The sequence below is a fragment of the Neovison vison genome, chromosome 7, assembly GCF_020171115.1.
Source record: "Neovison vison isolate M4711 chromosome 7, ASM_NN_V1, whole genome shotgun sequence".
In the NCBI taxonomy this organism is placed as follows: Eukaryota; Metazoa; Chordata; class Mammalia; order Carnivora; family Mustelidae; genus Neogale; species Neogale vison.
In genome coordinates, this window is record NC_058097.1 from 200,386,436 (window position 1) to 200,396,122 (window position 9,687).

At 48.4% G+C, this 9,687-nt stretch overlaps 1 non-coding gene across 1 annotated transcript; it reads left to right on the forward strand.

Annotated features, from left to right (window-relative positions):
* The first annotated feature begins 3,692 nt into the window (after nt 1-3,692).
* LOC122914843 lies at nt 3,693-3,796 on the forward strand. Its single transcript, XR_006385911.1, has one exon. It is a non-coding gene; the product is annotated as a U6 spliceosomal RNA (small nuclear RNA).
* The last annotated feature ends 5,891 nt before the right edge of the window (nt 3,797-9,687 follow it).

A 9,687-nucleotide genomic window follows, 5' to 3' on the forward strand; every position in this document is an offset into this window, starting at 1 on the left:
AGTCTGTCGATGGTGTTCTTTGATGCCCAGAAGTTTTTAACTTCTATCCAGTTTATCTTTTTTTACTTTGTTACCTGTGTTTTTGGTGTCATGTCCAAGAAATCATTGCTAAGTCCAATGTTAGGAACTGTTTATTGCTACTTTGAGAAGTATGTCGGTATTCTTAATTCCTGTTTTTGAACTTACTGGTTAGTTTATTTTACCACTTGATTTTACTCTCTGCCTTTTCCTCTTTGACCACTTACCGTGTGAAATTCCATATTGCGTTACATTAACAATCATGAATTCTTCACTTCAGAAGGTAAGCTTTTGCCAGTTACAATTATCAAACTTAGTCTGGTTTATTCCTTTTATTGTTGGTGCAAGAAGTATTATCACACAAGGACTTTTAAAACATTGGTATACCAAGTCCAGTAAGAACTAAGTCTGTTGGTTTTGCTTCTTTTTACTTTTTCTTTAGTGTCTAAACGTGTATGTACTCTCACCGTTTAGTAAGTACTCTTTGCCATTTAAGGACCTATGAATCCAACTTAGGAGTAGATCTAAGTTAATTACAAAGTTGAAATATCAAACTTTTACTGAGTAAATACTATGTTTGTTTTGTTCCAGGTCAATACTAATGTCTTACCATCATCCGCGTAATCTGTTTCTGAAGTTTTTAGCCTCCAGTTTCTGTTGTTTCTAATCAAATACAGCAACTATTGATGACTGTCACTGTTGTTCATGTTTTAAAACATATTAAGTGGAGGCTCTGCTATTCCTCTTAAGGCAAGAATACTCTCTCCCTGTTGGAACTCAAGTACACAAAACTGGGTTAATCTTTGGTTCATGACATAACATGGCTCTTTTATTTGCTTCCATGTTTTTAATAATGTAGTAAGCATTTCTGGATCTTCTGTTTAGTATGAAAACTAGGACTTGAGACCGTAGCTTCCTCTGCCCATGGGGTCATCCCCCCCGCCATCTCCCTGCCTCCCTCTGGGCCAACTTACCATCATCTTGAATACCGGGTTATCTTTACTTGCTTTCTTTTCATATAACACTTAAAAAACAAACAAACAAGCAAGCAAAAAACTTGTTTTTTAAGGAAGCTCCAGGCCTTCACAGCCCTTCCGGGACACCACAACACGACAGCTCTCCCTCTCTGTGCTGTCTGGGTCTGGGACTGGCCATTTAGCACAAAACGAGAATGGACCCAGCAGACTCCGTCGTCTTCTGGTGCCCTTTCCCCTAAGCAGGTTGAAAAACAAACTCGTCTAGGACAGCAGTTGGGACCTGTGCAGAAGGCAGCATTTAACTGTATCTTGTTGGTTGCTTGGTTTGGTCTGTTGAAATCTCACCTGGCATCCGTCTGCAGGCATTTCTGATCCTAAGTGGAAAGGAACTGGGCTCCGTGCGCCCAGTCCGCGTCCTATCCCTCCCTTCCCCTCAGCACTGCCCCCGCTGCTTTCTCGGAGGCCAACAAGTGCCAGGAGCACAGGTGGGAACCGGGCTCTAATAGGGTCCTGGAAAGCTTAACACTGGGAATGCCAAGGCCCAGGATCTGGACCTTTGCCCCCTTAGGCTCTGGGGTAATCGGCGCACTGCCCCCCTGACTCCGCTGTTGATGAAACTGGAGTGTGACCAGCTGTCTGTGTGTCACTGCGAGGCCCCGCCCCTCCTCCATGCTGACCTCCATGACAAGGCTCTGATGGTTTTGTTCTGATTTCTTTCAAGGTATAAAAAATGTTGAAAGTAATAACCTGCATGTGTTAAAAATTCAAACCCTGTGGAGGAGATGGAGTGACCTCTTTCTCTAACCCCCAGGCTCCCTTCCCACAGGGGCCAGTACCGTGGCCAGTAGCTGGCTCTTTCCGAAGAACCCTGTGTAGGTATTTCACTGTGAAGATCCCGCTGTACCATACCCTGTCTTGTACTTTGGACTATTCAGTTAGCAACAGTACCTCGAGGAGCTCACTGCAGATCTTTGTCTATGGTCTGCTTTGGGCTTTTGCACATCTGTGTGATAGTCCATGTTTGAATTACCCATTTCCCTTTTGGGGAACAAGTAGATTGTTCTAGCAATTTTTACTGTGTATAAGGCTATGCTGAGTATTGGGTAGCTGTGCCCTGGAGGGAAGCTTTCCTTACAGGAGGATTTTGAGTCACAGTCCAAGTGTCTTTCTAAACGTGATGGCCACTGCCTGCTTATGTACTGGGGGGTTAACTTGTTCCCGTCGACACCTTTACCAACACTGTGTTCTTAAGTTGGGTGGTTATTTGAAAATAGTATTTCACTGTAGTTTTGACTTCTGTTTCTATCGGGCTGTGTGCCGGATGTCCAGGGCATTATATACTGTAGAAATAACCCCTTTGTCACTTGTGCTGCATATACTTTCCGGTTGTCATTGATCCTGATTTTTGTTTCATGCTGAAAATTTGCTGTTCGGGGTTTCAAATACAGTTACTTATCAACGTTTTCTTTTATGGCTTCTGGGCTTTAGGACTCAGGTTGCAAAGGGCCTGTTTTTAGGAAGGGCACCTCAGGCTTCCCCAGCCCGCCAACAGCGGCAGTTCCCGCAGCCCTGCCCTGGCATTTTGGAGTTGATCTTTGCTGATCGGAAGGCAGATTCAGTATCTCCGTGTTTCACTTTCTGATTCTGTGAAGCTGTGAAGCTTTGTTGGCTGAAGTGTACGTCTACTTTGTGCTTCGCTTATGTTTCCACTTCTGAGAAGTCTTTGCTTGAGGACGTTGACCCTTCTGTACTACAAAACAGATTCAGGCTTGTAGTGTGCCTGCCTTCTCTCTTCCTTTTTTGAGCACAGTTGACCCACGACGTGTCTCCGGTTTCAGGTTGTAGTTTGCCTTTTAAAGGTACATGTTGGATCTTGCCGATGGTTTTGAGTTTCGTCATCAAATCTGTTACTGTTGTGGTTTCATACTTTGATGTTAGACTACTTCCCACTGGTTTCTAGTGCTTTCATTTTTGACATTTGAGATAACTCTTTAATCCATCCAGAAGTCATTTGTACAGTATGAGGTAAGAATTTAATTATTTCAGGATGGCTAACCGATGTTCCCAGTACCACTTGCCGAATAATGCTTTCTCTACTGATGCAGAATGGCACTTGTCGGTTAGGGACTAAATATTTAATATAATTGAATATTTCTGAACCTTCTTGTCTTCCACCATTTTGTCTTTCCTCTGCCAGCCCAATGTTTCCCTGTGTTAGCTTTATCATACCTGATGATAGTATCTTACGTGATTGTAATATGTGCTAATACCATCCCCTGGCATTCTTTTTGAAGGTCTTCTGATTCTTACTGGAATTGCGTCACATTTATCAATATATTATGATATCGAGACAGTCCATTCAGGAACTGGTCTCCCTGCTCATTCAGGATAGGATGATTTTCATGGAATTTTAGACTTGTGCAAGTTATGTACATTTGTGACCTTTGCTTCTAGAAATGTTACATTCTGTGTTGTGGTGAGATATATTTTTCTGTTAAAATTTCTGGGGCGCCTGGGTGGCTCAGTCGGTTAGGCATCTGCCTTCAGCTCAGGTCATGAGCCCAGGGTCCTGGGATCAGGCCCCACATGGCAGGCTCCCAGCTCAGCGGAGAGTCTGCTTCTCCCTCTGCCTGTCTCTTTCTCTGTCTCTCAGGAATAAATAAAATCTTAAAAAAAATAAAATTTCCGATTAAGGTAGCCCTCACTTCAGCAGCACATGTACTAAAATTGAAAGGACACGGAGATCAGCATGGCCCCCATACAGCGATGACCTGCAAATCGGTGAAGTGTTCCATATTTTAAAAAATAAAGACTTCTGATTAAGGTAGCCTGTAATGAGACTTGTTTTGTATATATACACGTTATTTTGAAAGTAAATATGCTGATTATTTATATGCTATTACATGTTGGCTGACAGGGCGGGCTTTTGAGTCAGATGACTGCTCCCATGCTGGACCTGCGTCTTCCTTATTTTCTGTGAGATCATCTCCCTGCCTCAGTGTCTCCGTGTGTAAGAAGGGATGATCCTGGTACCCAGGAAGAGATGGGGTGAGGGTTCATGAAATGATGGAAGCATTGTGTGTTTAGGCCCCGCTGACACGGGGTGAGCACCGTTCTGTTGGGGTTTACAAGTAAGAGTCCTCTACTGGCTCTGGCCTGGATGTGACTGACTTCGTTTTCCGCGCTGCTCTTGTGTCTTGCTCGCGTGGGCTGTCCTCACTCATGAGCCAGGAGCAGTGCGATCTTGTCCCCACCCAGCCTTCTGGGGAGCTCTGCCAGCAGATGGAGAAGGGTCGGGCTGGCCCCGGGAGGTGCTGGTGAGCCCCCAGCAGCACACATCGGGCTGCCCGTTGATGGGCTTTCCAGTGGTCCTCAGTGTGGGCGATCGGCTGATAAACATTCTAAGTTTTAATATTTGCATATTTTAACAAGTACTTGAAAAGTGCTGGTTTCTATTTATGGTGGTAGCATAATGTCTCCTTTTAAAAGGAATTTATTTTTCCTCTTTTTAATTGAAATCTCCCACACATACCGTAAAATTAGTGCTTCTGCAGTGTATCATTCAGTGGTTTTTAGTATACTCCGCGTGTTTGCAACCATCACTATTACCCATTTCCAGAACGTTTCATCTTCCCAAACGGAAGCCGGTACCCGTGAAGCAGTAACTCCCCATCCCGCGCTCCCGCCGGCCCTGGTGACGTTCATTCTGCCGTCTCTCTCTCTGGATGTGCGTGTTCTCATGTAAGTGGACTCACAATATTTGTCCCCGCATGTCCGTCTTAATTTGGCGTAATGTTCTCAGCGTTCATTCACGTAAGGGCACCTCGTTCCTTTGTGGGGCTGCATCGTGGGGCGGGACCGCATTTTGTTTATCTGCTCATCAGTAGGACACTTGGGATGTGTCCGATTTGGGGGCTGTTAGGAATAATGCTGCTGTGAGTTTTTTTTTGTGAACCTGTTTTACATTGTCTTTGGTATGTACCTAGGAGTGGAACCGCTTGCTTGCTGGGTCTGATGGTAACTCTCTGTTTAACTTTCTGAGGAGCTGCCGAACTGTCCTCCGGTGTAGCTGCACCATTTTTCATGCCCGCCAGTAACTTAGGAGGTTTCCAGCTTCTTGACATCGTCAACACCTTTCTTACCTGGCTTTTTGTGCTTTTTTTTTTTTTTAATAGAAGCTCTCCGCCCAGTGTGGGGCTTGAACTCCTGCCCCGGACCCGCGTGCTCCTCTGACTGTGGCCATCACCTGGGTGTGCAGTGGTGTCTCGGGTCAGTTTGGTTTGCACTTGTTGGCGGCATGTGGATCTTCGGAGGAGTGTGTACTGACCCTTCGTTCCCCTTCCGATTGGGGGTTTCTCGTCTCATTCCTGGATTTTTTTTTTTTTTAAGATTTTATTTATTTATTTGACAGAGAGAAATCACAAGTAGGCAGAGAGGCAGGCAGAGAGAGAGAGAGAGGGAAGCAGGCTCCCTGCTGAGCAGAGAGCCCGATGCGGGACTCGATCCCAGGACCCTGAGATCATGACCTGAGCCGAAGGCAGCGGCTTAACCCACTGAGCCACCCAGGCGCCCTCATTCCTGGATTTTAAGAGTTCTTGCACATTCTGGGTACTAGACCCCGATCAGAGAGTTGATTGCCAGATACGTGTTCCCCTTCTGGGGGTTGTGTTTCCACTTTTCTTCGTGGTGTTCTTTGACATAAATTTGTATTTTAAAAGGAACTGGATTCAAGGGGAAAAAAGTGGGACGGGCCGTACTCAGATGTGGCGGCCAATGTCCAGGTGTTGGGTGAATGATGGTGTGGGGACAGAGAACAGAGTGTGACCTGATCCTGCTCTGGTGAGTCCCTCCACAGGCTGTGTCCCCAAGTGTCGCCTGGTGCAAGAGCTGGCATCGTCTGGCAGTAGATGGCTTAGAATATTCTCTTGGTCTTTTAAGTGCATAATAGATACTGTATTTATGCAGTTGTCTTTCCTGCATTTTTTTTTTTGAATGAGCATCCAGTCTTCCTGCTTCCATGTTCTCACATTTTTCACAATTAATTGTGATTAATTAATCATGGAATATTGAGTGCGCCCGTGATTTCTGAGACAAACCATTCCCAGGCCTGGTACTTTGGTCTGCCCGCACAGGAGTGAATCGGTGGGTTCACTTCACCTTCAGGGCACGCTCAAGTGTTGGTCTCAGGATGTCCCGAAAGGCAGAGGCACCGCCGAGAGCCCAGCTTTGAGCTGGACATCTGGGTTTCTGTTCCCTGCTTTGCCACTTACTAGCACATGACTTTGGCCAAATGTCTTTAATCCTGGAAGCCAGTTTTCCTTGATAAGATGGGGACAGAAATCCAGTTGGAACCGACTGTGTGGTTGGGATGAACCTGAGAGGAGCGTGCGGGGCCCGGGGGCTGGGAGTGAGGGGCACCGCCGTCTCCTGGCCTGGTCGGGGTAGAAATACGGTGGGCAAATATGTGAGCACAGAGTTCTGTAATGCCGCCTGGGCTGCCACTTCCTTTGGAGACGCGGTGGTTTTCAAAAGCTCTGAATTTCTTGTACAGGCTAGTCCGTATTTCTATTTCATCGTAAGTCAGGTGTTCAAGCTTAAATTTTCTAAGAAAATTGCCATTTTCATATGTATTAATGTGGAGCAGGGTTTTTTGGTATTTTAATCTTTATCAATAGTTTTCACTTTTTGTTCCTGGTCTTTCTTTATCTGAATCAGACTTTCAAGAAACCTATTTGATTGGCCTTTTCAAAGCAGCAGCTTTAGGTAGGATAGGCAGTTCTGCTACCTTCATGTTGTAATTTGTTAATTCTGCTGCTTTTCTAGGATGTCAGATGTTCTGTTACTCTTCTTCCAGAGTCCCGCAGGGGCGTGCGGAATCCGTAGCCTCCGGAGGGCAGGGAGGCCACACGCAGTAATGGAGGCTCGGGCTGAGGCAGTCCATCCTGCACCAGCCCTGCCCAGGCCAGCTTCGCCCAGGGAGGGCGGCCTTTGAGCTCTCCTTGGAAGGGTAGACGAACCTGTAAGGAAGAGCCTTCCCAGCTAAGAGAAGGGCATGAGCAAAGCCTCTGAGCTGTGAGGGGAACTGGCAGGAGCTAGGAGGGCAGCGCGGGGCTTGGGGGGGCGGGGAACAGGGAGGATTCATGATGTGCCCCGTAGGGCATTGAAGACTCACCGTCTGTATTTGGGGAAAGGCTTTGTTGTCCTTATTTCCCATATGCTTTGTTGTTTCAGTTTTGATACATAATTTGAACATAGTTATTTAAGGATATACTTTAAAATTTCCAGTAGTTTGGAACGTTGTGTTTATTTTTTCGTTTTTTGTTTTGTTTTAACTATTACAGTCCATTGCTGGCTTAATCAGTGGTTACCCAAGGCAGTGCCCTGTGTGTTTCTGCCTTCCTGATCTGGGCTCCCTTTCTTCATTGCTTAAGGTCTGATTATTCTTAACAAAAGTTCTATGGCATGTGAGGGTGTTCTTGGTCACGTTCCATATTTTGGATCGTCCCTCTCGATGGTATTGGGTCCCATCCAAACCCACTGTGTCCCTCTGTAGTGAGAAGTGTGATGACATTTTCCCCAGCACTGCTGGTTCCCTGACCGTCCCTCGGCCTCCCCTGGCCCCCCAGATTGCTCACCAGCTCTGTTCCGTGTTTGCTGCAGCGTGTGCAAGGGGAGACTGCCGACAGCACTGGCAGGCCCTGCGGTCTGGAGTGCTGGATGCTGGTGGCCCCCCCTCACCAGCCTACCCCGTACCCAGCCCCCCAGCCTGACTGCCGCCTTGTTTACATTTGAATGAAGTGCCTGTGTGTTGGGGAATTTTCCACTGGTGAATTTGGAAAGTATTTTTACATCTAGTTTCTGCTTCCTGCTTACAGCCCTGTTCATTGAATGCAGTTGGGACTGGTAATTACTTTGGTGATGTGGCGGTTACCCGTGCTCAACCCACCTGTTCTGCTTGAGGTCCCCCCACCCCGGGTGTGAGTGAGCCTGCCTGGGGACCCCCGGGGGCTTCCAGGTGGGCTGGTTCCAGCACTTTGTGATGGTAAATGGACACAGACACCTTTGGGCAAATTCCTTTTCCACCTCAAGGCTGCTTAGGCAGCGGCACTCACTCCCCAACCTGCGGGAAGGAAGGGGCGACAGCTGCTGGGTTCTTGGCTCAATGCCCTGTGTCCCCCAGCGCTGCGAAGGGGCCACACTTCCTTTCCCCCCTACCCTGCCACACAGTTTTTCCTGGTTTTGACTGTGCGTGCGAAGCCATTTTAGTTTCCGCCAGGGACACATGTCCCGGCGGGGTGACTCTCTGGTTGCCTTAAGTACACGCCTCACGGGTTTTGTCACTAACGTGTTGAATTCTTTGCTCATCTTACAGAGTGGGTTTTGACTACCCCCCCCTTTCTGAGGCCTTTTAAGGCCAGAGCTTTGTTGCTTCGTCAGGTTGGGACTTAGATGGCTGGTTCCCCTCTCCTGCTGCAGTAAGTAAGTGCCTGTCCTTGGGGTGTGTGGGTGGTGGGCGAAGCCTGAAGGGAGGCTGTGACGGGACACTAGGAGGTCATGGGGGGGCATGAGGGAGATGGGGTGAGGGGGATGGAAGCCTGGCTCGGAGGCCGCACAGTGGTCCCCAGACCTTGGGGGGGGGGTGGTGGTGTGTGTGTGTGTGTATGTATGCGTGTGTATGTGTGTGTATGCGTGAAATGGGGCCGGTTCTGCTTGAGTTCCTCAGGACTAGTAGAGAGGACCCTGTTCTCCGCCTGACCAGATGCACCTGTGTGACCTTCAACTGGTTTCAGCTTCTCTGAGCCTCAGCTTCTCCTCTGGACCCTGTTGGGGAGGGACTGCTAAGCTCCTCAGGGCTGACAGGGGGGCTCAGGGGCCTCCCCCAGGGAGAGGCCAGGTCAGGACTCCCGGACGAGGACCACAGAGCCAGTGGGGGCACTTCCACTGGACCCGCCGTGGGCCCACGGGAGGCAGGGCCCGGCCTGGGAGCCACAGGCGCGGTACTCAGCGGACTGGAAGGGTGACCCGGGGCAGGTAAACTGGCCAAGGGTCCAGGGTGGGCTCCCTGGTCCTCCTGGCTCCTGGACCCGTCGGGAGCTCAGCCCACCGCGAGGCAGCTGGGACTGCTGGGCTTCTTCTGCATCTCCAAGCAGTGGCAGTTCCCAGGAAGGACCCCACAGCTGGCAGAGGTGGAGAGACGGAGGATGGAAGGTGATACAGGTGGGCTAGTCTGTGTGGCCCCGTGAGGCAGGGGCACAGCAGACTCCAGGGACCATTGGCATTTGAGTGGGCCAGGAGGTATTCCCTAGTTCTTAGATTTCCTGTTCTGATGAAAAACTTGAGATTTTTGTCTTTAATTATAAAAGGAATCTGCACCGAGTTAAAAATTCAAGCTTTGGGAAAGGTCTAAAGTAAAATTCTCTCCCCTCATCTATCTCAGTCCTACTACACAGAGGTGGCCTCTCAAGTGTCTCAGGATTTTTCTGGAAATTTCCATATACATACAAGGGCTTATTGCTGCTGACATTGTCCTAGAGTGAGCAGGACCATAACCTGTGGTTCAGTTTTCTTCCCTCTGAGGTCATGAGCTTCTGCAGTGGGACTGTGCGTCCAGCACCACAGGAAACTGCCACAGAGCCAAGGGGACGCCCGTCCCCCTGGCTGTACCTTTGAAAGGGTGATCGGGAGGGAGGAG